Source organism: Epinephelus moara, chromosome 2 (genome assembly GCF_006386435.1).
Source record: "Epinephelus moara isolate mb chromosome 2, YSFRI_EMoa_1.0, whole genome shotgun sequence".
NCBI classification, from domain to species: Eukaryota; Metazoa; Chordata; class Actinopteri; order Perciformes; family Serranidae; genus Epinephelus; species Epinephelus moara.
In genome coordinates, this window is record NC_065507.1 from 1707216 (window position 1) to 1721434 (window position 14219).

Sequence of the window (14219 nt, forward strand, 5' to 3'; positions counted from 1 at the left end):
TAACCCTCAGCCAGCCGCAGAATACCGGAGTCCAGCACTGGAAACCTGGTGGTGTAGTTGTTTCAAATGCAAAGCAATGCCAACGGATGAGGAAAGTCTTTGCTGCTCAGACTGGGAATTGGCGATGCCTGCACTTGAGAATCTGGACATCAGTACTGACGAGACTGCTGCTCTTCAGAGACCGTGCATCACCGATCACCCTGAGCGCGCACACGTGAGCACGGAGCACAGAGAAGCAGGCTGAATTTTCATTTTTGGGTGCACTATCCCTTTAAGGTAAGATTATTTTTCTGTAGCAGAGATGTTTTCTGATGGTTTGTGTTACTGTTCACTGGCGCACCATAGAATAAGCTCTGTTCTTTTAATGTGCTAACTGGCTAGCTTCTGGTATCCCTTTTTGAATGACGATGACAGAAGACCCCCCTCTGCTGGTGTGGAGAGTTCAACCCTGTCTCACTCCAAAGTCGTCAAAATGTGGTGCTTGGGCAGTGACTTCCGGCGTCAGACACAGACAAGTAAAGCCGTCCTTCAACGTTGGCAGGATACACGACTGGTCGCCCTTATAGTTTGACGCCGGCTGGCAGTGTCAGCAGCGGGACAAAAAGAGTTAAGGGGACAAAAGTCCAAATGGGGTGGGTGGGTCCAACAAACATTGACTTTCACCCAGGAGAGCGGTGTTCGCATCCTGTATGATTATAAAGCCAAACCCTGTTCTTTTTTCCAAAACCTAACCACCTGCTTGTGTTGTCTAAACATAACCGTGTGTGTTTGTTGGTGAAGAAAAAAACATCAAAGCCTATTTTAAAAGAGACAGTGCATGTAACAGGAAGAAGTTGACATGGCACCCCAGAACCTCAACAACCAGTGCACCCAGGGTACCTTGCACGTCGTATCTGGATGTGAAAAGTCCATGACCAAACATGGATACGTGACGAGGTCAGACCAAGAATGTGTTGTTATTTTCTCTCACACAGGCACAGAACGTATGCACTGGTTGGCGGTCGGCTGTAGTCGTTGCAGTATGCTCATGTGCAACTTTTCTGGCCGAGACACAGCGCAGTCAGGTTATACAGCAGGTTGCCTTCGTTGCCACTAATTCTCTGAAGTCACTTTGGTGTGTCTGGGCCTTTACAGCTCTAAAGGAGGACAGACTGCATAAAGACGCTCTGCTGCTGAAACACTTTCATTTAACACTTGAACAGTGACGCGAGCTGCAGTGTGAGCTGAACGCAACAAAGCCACATCCAGCAAACATTTTTTCATTTTGCCGGCTTAGTGTGGACGTTGTCTCTCTGAACCTCCATTATCTCCCACTTCACTTTGGTTGATATTTGGCTAACTACCTTCAAGATGGTCTTCCAGTTTCCCATTTTGTATTACGATTACAGACGACAGCCATCCGCTTTTGTGGAGGGTTATTTCCTCTCACACAGGTGCAGACGTACATGCTGTTGGCTGTCCACTATAGTCTTTGTGGTGTGTTCATGTGCAACTTTTTTGGCTGAGACATGGCACTGTCAGGTGACACAGCAGGTGGGCTTCATTGCCACTAATTCTCCGAAATCAGTTTGCTGTGTCTGGGCCTTTACAGCTCTAAAGGAGGACAGACTGCCTTCAATAAACACTTGAACAGTGACAGAGCTGCAGTGTGAGCTGAGCGCAACAAAGCCACGTCCAGCATCCAGCAAACATTTTTAATTTTTTAAATTTAGCCGGCTTAGTGTGGACGTCGTCTCAGTGCGTCTCCATCATCTTCCAGTTCACTCTGAATGGTTGATATTTGAAATGGGGGGGGGGGGCTCCCTCCCACACCTCCCTCCCACACCTCCCTCCACCCCCCTGCCCTCCCTATTCTCCCCCCTTCTTCTTTGCCCTGATGCTTTGCCCCCATTGTTCTCCTGCCTTCACACACACACACACACACACACACACACACACACTGGTACAAAACAATGCCTGAAACGTGAATGGAGCAGCCACCACAGGGAGAGTTGTAAGCTGTTGGCGCTCAGACGAGTGCTGACTCTCTCTCTCACATCTTCTTCACTCCATCTTCTTTTTTTTTCTTTTGAGCGCGTATGAAAAGCGCGTGCTCCGTTCACAAATTAACCCCCTGGAAGATAATTTTTCTCTTAACCCTCTTAACTGGGGGATGAATTTTAGGGAAGGGGTGGGGGGGGGATCTGGGGTATGGTGAGGCGAGGGGCGGGGCTGGTGGTGGTCTTCACAGTTGCTAGGGGCAACCATAGGGGAGTGAGCGGCGAAGTAGAAGGCGTCCCGTGCGTATGTGTGTGTGTGTGTGTGTGTGTGTGTGTGTGTGTGTGCGGTGCGCGCGTGTGGGACCTGCCAACGTCTAGCTACGAGACCCCTCGCGCCAAATCCATCCCTCACAATTGTCTGAGAGAGAGATATTAAGAAAGAGAGGGAGAAGGGGGGAGGGAGAGAGAGACCTCGACTGAGACGCGCAAAGGAGCGAGAGAGACAGACAGTGAGAGAGAGACCTCCACACACACACACTCTCTCACACACACACACACACACACACACACACAGAGAGAGAGAGAGAGAGAGAGAGAGAGAGAGAGAGAGAGAGAGAGAGAGAGAGAGGATGGCTGGTAGGATTTAGCCCCGGCAGCGTCTTTTCCCGTCCAACACAACAAGCTTATTACCTTTCTCTCCACGCGCTTGGAAACGGATTTACGCGCACGAAAAGGAGGTTTGTTTGGCTCGTTTTATTTATCTATTCTCTTCTTTCATCATCTCCCTGCTGTTTGCATCCATCTCTGCCTTTGATTCATTATTTATTTCCCCTCTCACCTCTTTGAAATGAACCGTTTTATTCGCCTCGTCGGTTGCAGTTGGAGGCTACAGGTCGCGTTTAATGGCGATTAGCTGGCGGGTAATTAGCCGTTAACGGTCAAATTAACCTGGTGGTGGTAGTAGTAGTAGGAGCGGTGAGGTTATACTGACTGGGGATTGTGGTGGTGGTGGTGTGGGTGTGCAAGAGGGGGCTTGTTTTTGTCGTGGTTGGAGGGTCTCCGGTGTGCGCGAGGAGACGGAGAGAGTGGCGGAGGGGGACAATGAACGGGGCTGTTGTTTGGCGACGCTGCGCACAGTGGAGGTGGTGGTGCCCAAAAATTCGTTGCTTCTGGAAGCAACCAGGGGGGGCGAGACATTAAAGAAAATGACAGAAAATGTAAATTTCATGATTTAGTCAGTCACATGGCTCGGATCAGTCACACAGACTGGCTCCGCTGTGAGCGTCTGCTTTGTGTGTTTCTGTGCGCCGTTCATTGAGCAACAGAGACAAACACTGTGTGTTTCATATGTTTCAGTGTTCATGTGAGGCTCAACAGGGAGCTTTGAATCTCATGTGGAGTTGTTAGAACATCCCTGCAGCACGCGTGCAGCTGCTGTATGATTTCTCTATATTTCCATGCTGTATAGGGGCGTTTGTTGCGCTCGGGGGCAGACAAACGGTCACCGTTAAATCTGCCTCTGTGCATCTGACATGTGAGCCTGTCATCTGTTCATATGTGCGTGTGTTTTCATCGCGCTCAGTCTTGCAGAATAACACCAAAAATGCACAGGTGCATGAAGTTGTTTATGCGCCCTTATAATGAGAATAATAAGAAAAACAACAGGGTAATAAAGCTGAGGATATTACAGCTACAATGCGCGCGCAGAGAGACAGAGACAGAAAAGGGGGGCGGGAGGGGGGGCGAGGGTCTCTCAGCCATTTTCGACGAAGCGCGTGTAAAAACGCACGCACATGGCGACAGACAGACTGAAATCACATCATAATCACAGCCTGGCGTCCATGTGTGAGATGTAAACGAGGTCAGCGCGGAAAAAGCAGGAAACATGCTTCTGTTTACAATAAAACATTATTATTATCATTATTATTGTTATTATTGTTGTGCTGCAGAATCATTTCTATAAGGAGGTTGGAGGGTTGGAGGGAGGAGTGTGTTAGCCTCTTTTCTCTCCTCTCTCCCCCCACAATAGACAAGGGGGCTGCTTGTTGGGAATTTGGCGCTTCACTTGTTTTGCTCAATGAGGAATTCAGTGTGAGCCCCCTCCTCTCTGTTGTTGTTGTTGTTGTTGTTGATGTCGAAGCCCTCCATGAGCCCCCTTCCCTCGCTGCTCTTTTATCACCATCGATTATTACTAGCATCCCTCTCGATTGGCTGATTAATCGATCATTTAACGCTCTTTGCATGGACGGCCGGGCTGACTCGTCTCCCCGTGGCGTCACACTCAGTCTCTATTGTTCCCGCTTGTAAATCTGATGGTGAAAAACACCTTTAAAGTGGCTCATTAACCCAAATGAATCTGCTCACACACATAATGAAAAGTGGCTGTTGTGTTTTATGTGATATTGCTACAGTGTGTGGGTCCAATCAGCTGTGAAGTCAGTGACCTTCTCCTTTGATGTTTCTATTACATGTTATTATTATTGTTGTTGCAAAATTTGCAAAATATTCTCTGATAACCATAAAATCACCAAAAGGATTATTTGATCTTTGTTGTGTTTTTGGAAGGAGAGGAAAAGGAGTACAGGAATAAAAACATGTCGCCATATTAGAGGCTTTTTTTGCCCCCCAAAATGGAGGGGGAGGAGGCTCAGAGGAGCTCATTAGCAATGCAAATTAGGTTTTTTTTTTCTGTAACGGGGGCTCGGGCACCTGCTGTCTCGAGCATGCGCGCGCGGCTGGATGGCTGACTGGCTTCCTCCCCTCCTCCTCCTCCTTTCCTCCTCCTCCTCCCCCTCAGCCTCGGGAGCGCGCCTCCCTCCCTCCTTCTCATTAGAATTATGTTCCTTGTCCGCGGCGCACACACGCTATTGGAGCTTAGACGAATATAAAAAAAAAAGAAGAAGAAGAAGAGCTCGAGCGCTCTTCTCTCCTCCTTTAAAAGCGTCTCTGTGTGTCTCGCGCAGCTCAAGCAGCGGCTGCCTTTAGCATAACAAAGGGAAGGAAGAGGAGAGGAGAGGGGGAGAGATGACAGGAGAGGAGGAAAGCAGGGGAGTTTTAAAGGGAGAAATAAAATAAATGGGAGGAGATGAATTAGAGGGAAGACAGGAGGAGGAGAGGAAGTAAAGAAGTAAAAAGGACAAAGATGGAGCATGGGAGGAGGGTGAAGGAAAAGTTTTTAAGCATTCACAATCCACTCCATCATCTATTTAAACAGCTGTGCGCACATTTAAGGTCATTTAAAGGGTTTATTCATTCAGTATTTGTCACCAGTTACAACTTGATCCAGTGGCATTGTTCGGCTTCTTCCGAGGCTTCAGCCCCAAATGTTTATGACTAGATCTAAATAGGCTGTATGTATATTTCTGAAAATAATAATAGGACTAATAATAATAATTTAAAAGGTCATTTAGTTCATGCATTAAAGCCCTCGAAAATAGTACAATATCATTGATCAAAAACAAGTTTTGGGTCCACACACATTTTCTGTTAATGTTGCAGGCAGCAGCTAAAAGTTGAGCTCATTTTAAATGCTTTATATACTGCTGAGTAGTTTCATCTGTAAATATACATCATTTATTAGTTGATTATGCTTTGTATTATTGATCTAAATTAATCTAAGCATTAAAGCTGACAAATAAATTTAGTGGAATAAAATGTACAATGTAGGTGAGATGTAGGAGTAGAGGTATAAAGTAGCATAAAATGGAAATACTCAAGTGCAAGCACCTCAAAATCCTCTCACTTTGAACGGTAGCAGTTGCAAAGAATTCTGTCTCTACTCAATACTAATTTCTAACAACTACTGCTATTTTTTAACATCACAATACATCATTAATGTGGAAAATAAAATACACTTTTAAAGGGTAATAAGATGCCAGAGTGCATAAAAATGAATCAAACACCTCTCATGTGGGGCAGTTTGTATTTTTAAATGGCCGGTATCACAAAATATCGACTGGTAAGACAAGGCAACGATCAACTGGTGCTTCTCAAAGTCAAGGATGCTTCTTTGGAAGGACAAGTCCCTCCAAGTTGGGTCCTACAGAGGCTAGGCAAGACTCCTTCCTATAGCATTCAGTGAACACACATTGGAACAGACACACAGTGGGACAAAAAAAAATCATTAATAAACACTTAAATCAGTTCACAAATACATTAGAGTTTGTTATATACCATTTCTCATGTGTAAAATGTTGCCGAGTTGGAGACAGCCAAACAGAAGATGAGGAGGCAAAGAAATAATAAAACTTACCTAACAAAACATTCACCTGAAAAGTAGCCTAGCTAATTAGCTGTAAAATAAATGTGTCTCCAAAATATAGAGCAGAAGTATGAAGAAGCATCAAATGTAAGAAGTACCTTAAAATTGTACTGAAGTACAGTACGTGAGTGAATTAGTAATCAGTAATTAGTTACTTAGTTACCCTAAGGGTATTTGATGAGAGTTGCTTATAAACATGACTTCTGACCTCAGCTGTAAATTATGGAAACTTTACCTGCTCTGTAAGAGTGAGTGAAAAACTCTATTTGGGTTTCTCCCATTGGAATTTGGTAACAGTTTATCCATAAGATTTCTTGCATGGAGTTCAACTTCTTTGTGGTCTTTGCCCCCTTTTCCACTCCACGCTATCACCCGCTAACATCTGTTTTTTTAATATACAATGTATGTTACAATCAGCATTCACACCCTGGTCAGATGACTCCGTACCATCAGTCTCTGCCCAATCAGCGCTTAAACAAAGATCCAAATTAGTCTGCACCAAGCTTATAAGAGAGACTGAATAATTAAGAGATGTATAAAAAGAAGTTACCACCACAAAGTTTCCACTGGCCTCCATGCTGCTTTCTACTGTTTACTGACCTGTTTTCCGTCTGTGACGCCAAACGTGACACTCTGATTTACCCGTGCCTTTAACAAAAATGTGTACATGCTAATTTTGCGGGAAATGGAGTATTATTGCTCCAACAATCCAATCACCAGAAAAAATGATGGAGTTGTATGTTTCTACAAACCAGCTGCAAATTATGAAACCATACGTATTTTGTAACGTGTGGTTACACTTTATTATGGCTCAGAAAAGATCATGTTTTGGCTTAAAACGTCAGGTTTTGGTGGCACAATCTCCGCTGGGAATACAGTGACAGGTCGGGTAAAAGCTGCTGGAAGACACAGCGATGATTGGCTAAAACACAACCTGTTTTGTCGTTTGTTAGTCTGTGTGTCACCCAGGCATCTCACCTCCATCCCCCAATGGCAAAGTCATACACTGACACTTTGGAAATGTTGATATGATACGTACATTTGGGGTCAGCCCATTCTAGCAATTGGGCTAACCCCAAACATCAGTAACATCACTAGTATGTAGGATACTGAGCATTTCTTGGTCTTTGAATGACAAACAATCAGAATATTTGTTCATGCTTAGCTCATATAACAAATAATAACAAGTAATACAAGTCATTTCTTTGTTCTATCACCATCATCAAATGTGCAGCTCGCTCAGATTGTGACAAAAGGAAGGCTATAAACTCTATTATATACAAGGTCCCCACAGTCATGGACAACCTGGAAAGTCATGGAATTTCACAGTCTCATTTTCAAGGCCTGGAGAAGTCATGATATTAGCAAAAAAAATGTATTTTCTGTAAGTTAGCTGTTGACGTAACGTAGCTCTACTAAGCGTTAACGTAGGGCTGCACGATATATCGTTTCAGCATCAACACTGCGATGCTCAGTAGTCGCCATTGAAGAACGTGCAATGTCAAGTAAGACAAATGAACTTAAACAACTTATTTGATGCATGATACAAATGGAAAACTTGCACAGTTCTCATTTTCCAGGACTTATACCGGCCAAGTCTTACGCTTCTAAATGTAAAGTTTATATGCAACGTAGTGTGGCAGCGTTTGTCACGGTAAGTGAGACTCTTCTGCGTGTGTAGAAAGTACCGTAACTAGGACAGCCTTTCCCAAATAAAACTTTTATCATGGGTCACGTCATGGAAAAGTCTTGAGAGTTTGTCCATGGAAATATGTGAGAACCCTGTACAGAGGATTTTCAATAAGGTCAGGTGAAAAGGGGGGAATTGGTGGTTTTGTTATTATTATTATCATTTTCATTCGTTCCAATTGTTCAAAAAATATGAATAAGTAAAGCCAAATGTTAAAATACCAAAAGAGTTAAAGGACAAAAGGATGAGGAGGGGATGAGCAGAGACAGGAAAGATGGAAGGACATAAAATACAGATGAGACAAATTAAGGAAGAACAAGAGAATAAGAGTGTGATGTTAGAACAATAAAAGGCAGGTGAGAGGAGGAGAGTATAAAGAGGGACATGACAGGAAAGGAAGGAAGACGAGCAAAGGATGGATGATGGACTCAAAGGGAAAAGAAAGGAAAGGTACAAATACAAAGGAAAGGCGGGACAAAGACTGAGAATGGGAGGATTCAATGTAATTTAAAAAAATGAGAAACAAAAAGAGAGAAAAGACCACGAGGAGATGAATATCGAAGACATTAAGGGGAGGAAAGGAGACAAAATTAATGGAAATGTGCAGGAAGACAAGAAAGAAAAACAGCAAGGGGACAAAGGAGGATGGGAGGAAGGTGGACAAGTGAAAGCAGAAAAGGGGAGAGATTGAAACTGGGAAAAATGGTGAGGAGAAAAAAGAGGATGTGAAGAGGAGGAAAGGATATATTCTAAAGTAGAAGAGACTGACAGAGAGCAGAGTAGACAAAAAGAAGTGCTTGTACAGAGAAGAAGAAAGAGGACGGGGACAACTTCAGGAGGAGAAGAGAATTAAAACAAGAGGTTAAGAAGACAGGAAATGAAAGGAGTAGGAGAAAGAATTAAGAGGAGGTGAAGGAGGACACATTTAACAGGGAGATAAAGGAGATGATGACAGGGGTAGACAAGTGGAGGAAAAGAAAGGAATATGGGGACAAAGACGTAAAATGGGAAGACATTAAATTACAAAAAAAGTAAAGGATGATGAAATGAGAGGAGAGGGAGGGAGACGTTTTAAGGAGGAGAGGAGATGAATGAAAGGAGGAAAGGAGTCAGGGGACAAAGACAGGAGGCAGATGAACAATGGGGGCAAATTAGAAGAAAAAGACTGGAGGGAAAAGACGAGACATTAGAGTTCAGTGGACAAACATGGAGTTGAGAAAGCAGGTGAGGGGTGATGGTGAGGGGGGGCATTCAACGTCACGTGCACGCCAGCTAACCATGAAAAATCCGCTGAGCACATGGAGGAAAATGGTTGTTTAGACATCAAACGTGGCGTCTGCTGTGGCAAGACAAGGAGGAAATTGTTCAGTAATGTAAAGCAACACTTTCCTCCACTCTCTTCACATCACATGCACATCATGAGGGGTTTGTAAATTCCATGTAACACATGAAACCAGCGTGTGGAAATAATTCACTTCATCCCCGTGAAGGGTTAACAGAATGTAAAGTTTTCCTTCATATGGCCTTTTCTGCAGACTTGTGATCAGTGAAGCTAGATGAGCCTAAACAACAGTCACTGAACACACCAGTGAAGTTGCTCCTGAAGGTTAATGTTTTATTTCATAAAAAATGTAATAAATGTTTATGGAGTCAGCTGAGGTGATCTTTGTTTTACTGCAGGAAACACTGCACACTGGTGGTTTTCAGTGTTTAGCCCATTGACTTGTGTGATCATTCTGCAAAGCACTTGTTTTTAGACTTACTTTTTATGCCATAGCTGGAGGCATTATGGTTTTGGGCTGTCCTTGGATTCTTCCCACTCTCATCAATGCGATATCTCAAAAACGCCTTGAGCGAATTTCTTCAAATTTGGCACAAATGTCCACTTTGACTCAACGATGAACAGATTCCATTTTCATGGTCGAAGGTCTCTGTGACCTTGCATCCATCTTATTCTTGTCAACCTGATATCTTATGAACGCCTCGAGGGAAATTCTTCAAATTTGGCAAAAATGTCAATTTTGACTCAACAATGATTTGATTCAAATTTGGTGGTTAAAACTGAAGGTCACTGTGACCTTGCATTGCTCTCATTCTCATGAACATCTTGAGGGAATTTCTCTGAATTTGGTACAAACATCCACTTGGACTCAGCAATGAACTGATGAGATTTTCTTGGTCAAAGGTCACAGTGACCTTGCATCTGTTTCATTCTCGCGAACATGATATCTCAAGGACTTTTCTTTAAATTTGACACAAATGTCCATTTGGACTGAAGAATACACTGATTAGAATTTGGTGGTTGAAGATCAAAGGTCACTGTGACCTCACAAAACAACAAAATGTTACACAAAAGTCTAACAGGATAAAATGATGAAGTGAAGTGTTCTGCAAAAACACTTTTCTGGCCATTCTTCAGCATCATATCTCAGGAACAGAAGGGGAGACATTTGGTCAGATACTGAATTGGTGACTCTAATCTTGAAACTGTGCTGATTGTATAGATCTTCTGTGTGTGAAGCATCCATGTTTTCACTGACATGGATGTAAAGTGTAAGAGAAACTGGACTGGTGGGCGGAGGCATATAACTGCAGGCTGTAATTCTAGTTTTGTTTTAGTTTACAGGTTTTTTTTCCAATATGCAAAGAAAATCAGCGCGAGTTATGTAATCCACTGTCACATATATCTCATTGTTGTGTGGCAAAGGCAGACACGGTGTGAAAGTCTGTGATTCATTACCACATAATAGTGTCATAATTCTGACATGATGGTGTTCACTGTGATGGATGATGCAGCTCCAGGAGATTTCAAGTCTTTGCAAGTTGCTTTTTGATACTACAGAGAAGTGGAGGAAAGCCACTGGCTGCCTGAAAGATGTAAAAACATATGTTTTGGAAAATTGGCAGCAGTAAAAGAGTGCTGCAGGAATGGGTCCTAAAATCTGGAAATGAGTTTGGATTTTTTCACTCCCAGTTCCCTCATCTTGGGTTTTTTTGAATGGGTTTTTGGTAAGATGTCTGAAATAAGGTCTGTGGTTAATACAAGCTGAAGAGACTTTCAAGTTTTGTTCCCCGGTGCTGTAGCATTGTTCCGACCTCTCATTAGTCCGACGTCCCGTTGTTCCGATATGTGATTATACTAGGCTATACTGTATTTGTGTACCATAGAGGATCAGCAAACGCAACAAAAGGAGGCTACTGGTCGAGACACTAGTGTCATAGAGAGGAGAGAATGAAATACCATAACCTCCTGTTATTAACACTGGGGTTGGGGTTGTGTGGGGAGCTCTCCGCGGTGCCGAACGGCTCCCAGTGGGCGTATTTCTGCCTTGATGGTGCGCCGCGACCGGCTCTGGGTCAGCTGGGAAAGGCTTGAGGCTAAGCAGGCTCACAGCTTATGTGTTTGTCACTTTCTTTTTAGTTTTAACCCACACCATGATCTTTTCCTGACCCTAACCAAGTGGTTTTTGTGCCTAAACCTAACCAGACCTTAACCACAGGGCATCATGATGATTTCGGAACGGACTTCAGAACAATGGGTTTAATATGGTCGGAACAATGGGATATCGGACCAATGGGCTGTCGGATTGTTCCCCACTTTGAATTTAGAAGCTTTTGTGTCTTAAACAGGTGGTTGCTATCAAGTGGCTAAATAAGACTACAGAACGTCATCATGCCAAACATGGCTTTACAACCTAGTTGTGGAGGCGACAATGAAGTCATGGGACCGTGGTGTAGTTCGTTTATAGCCTAATGCTAGCTGTTTACTTCTGGTGATTGCATCTATGCTTCAAAAATCATAAAAGTGGTTTTCATTTGTGAAGATTATCTTGCTGAACAAAAGTGTAAGTATCATAAATGTTTGTTTGTCATAGAGGTTATTGTCTTAATTTTAAAATCCAATGGAAAAATCTGTTGTGCTTTTTGACGAGGGAACCAATGTGACGCTGCCCTCCGTGTTGGCCTACAAAAAACTTGAACTACAGATTGTACTTCCTCATTTTCATTTGCCCGCCAACTCAGATACAAAGAGTATAGAAGCAGATTGAGACATAGAGCCGCCCCTCTCTCCATAGGGCCTTTTTTTTCTCAATGGGCCGGCCAAAACCAACTTGTATTGCGTCACCTGCCACTGGGAGTGTTTATTGGTCTGGTGTGGCGCAGTGCATTCAGGTAATTGTAGGTTTTCTACCTCTTGAGCCAAAGTGAATGCCACCACCCTTTTTTCTCTGTTCTCTCCGGTCATGTAGCACCAATTTCAAAAGTATTTGTATCTTTCTACTGCACAGACAGCCCAGTTTTATGAAAAGACGGTCTTTCCAGCAGTGAAATACTTAGTTAATGACAGAATAGGTTGTTTGCCAGTGACTCAGAAAACTACATATATGACTGCTAGAGCTGTGACATGCATTTGCATTAACAGATGTGGTTTAAACACGTGATTAACACAGTTACGCACAGAAACAACATGGTGAGGTATAGGCAACAAAACTATGTGGTTATGTTTAGAAAAAAAACATGGTTTGGTTTAAAATTTGTCATATCAACTTTGGGTTTCAGGCGAGACACAAACAGCAGTCTCCTGAGTGAAAGGCCTGTGTTTGGTTGACCCATCCTCCAACCTGAGCCCCATGTGGACTTTCTCACTCTTTATACTATGTCACCTGACTTCACCCTTTGTTCCTGTCATAATTAAATCGTCTCTCTGGAGACACACTTGATTAGTTCAACGTTTTGTCTGCACCGTAGACCCCGAATCCATCCATGACACAAAATTTTAATGTAAAGTCTACGCAAATGTCTTGGACTGTGAAAATGACATAAAAACTCTATGCTTACTTGACATAAAAACTCATCCCTTGCGACCTTTACATGTTTTTATGTTGTCAACAGTTTTTGAGTTTTGAGTTAATTTGACTAAAATTTCTGAAGCAGCAACAAAACGCATCTTAGCCACCAAAAAAAAACAACTTAATATCAGCTTAAGTGTACGATATATTGAGAATATTTTCACTGCTTTAACGGCTTCGGTTCCCCATCTTTGCTCATGTCAAACCCACCAGACTCCATTGAAAAAAAACAGTAACTTTAGCTCACTGAACACAGGAGCTGCAGGTCGACTGCTGCCTTTTTGGATTGTTGGTAAAACAAGTGATCTGAAGATGTCATCTTGTGCTCTGAGAAACTGTAATAGAAGATTTCTTGGGTTTTTTAGACCAAATGATGAATTGCTTCACAAAAACAACAGTTTGGTGCAAATATCCAAATGGCGCAGCTCTGCGGTTGATTTTTCTTTATTGTGGTGGTCTTTTGCCTCGTACCAATCATTGGCTGGACGTTACAGTCCAACGTCTACATGTCTACTAGCCACAGAGCTAGAGAAAAGACAACGAGATGACATGGTGCACAGTTTAGATGTTGCACAGCAGATATGAAGAGATTATTTGATCAGAAAATAAAATATGAAAAAAAAACCTCTGCTGGAAAGACTTAGGAGATAACATCAAATCGGTATTAAGCTACACAGACAGATAGCGGGGCCATGGATAAAATATTTAGCTGGCTTTCCAAATCAGCCTTTTCCCCTCTCGCTCTGCGTGTGTGTGTGTGTGTGTGTGTGTGTGTGTTCCCCCCCAAATCCTAACCGGCATGCCTGTTCGCTGTGGAAAACAGGGTCAGGCTGGAGAAAAAAGAGAAAGAGAGAGCGAGCACATGATGGGCAGATAAAGGCTTGTCTGTGTCTGAGGGAGAAGAGAGCGAGGAGGATGAGAGGAGGAGGAGGAGGAGGAGGGCAGCATGATGAAGGGGCCTCTCTGTTGAAGGAGGGAGTTGCGGCTCTATAGAAGGCTCCCATGGCGGACAGAAACAAGGCATTTAGTCTGTGAGTCGGCCTCTGTAACGCCATAATAGGCTCTTATAATGATGCCACTATGGAGAGGGATAGGGGAAAAAAGAAAACACAGAATGTCCCTTTAACTGGGGGCTTGTTGTTAGGAATGCCTCTAGTGTGATGGAGGTTGATGAGCTGTTGGATGATTGGTAGGAACAAGAGAAAGCCTGATCTGGGTGAGAGTTTGGGGCCCGGACATGTGAACACTGGAGCATCTAATGAGCCCACTGATTTATTGGCTGAACATTGGTTTATTGCTGCTAGTTCTCTGAGGTCGGTTTGGTGTGTCTGGGTCTTAACAGCTGATGGAGTTGCACTGAATTACATTGTGATGCGTTCAAGCTCTAGTAGTCTGTCATGTCTGTCGGCCAAGTCACAGCAAGATTTAATGACTCCATA

General features: G+C 43.4%; 1 protein-coding gene across 1 annotated transcript in view; it reads left to right on the top strand.

Moving 5' to 3' along the window:
* The first annotated feature begins 2432 nt into the window (after nt 1-2432).
* The window catches only part of si:ch211-137a8.4 (uncharacterized transmembrane protein DDB_G0289901), a 56111-nt gene continuing 44324 nt past the window's right edge, over nt 2433-14219 (top strand). Inside the window, exon 1 of the mRNA XM_050065553.1 lies at nt 2433-2716. The gene's annotated coding sequence lies outside the window, so the exon portion shown is untranslated. The remainder of the gene's footprint in view (nt 2717-14219) is intronic.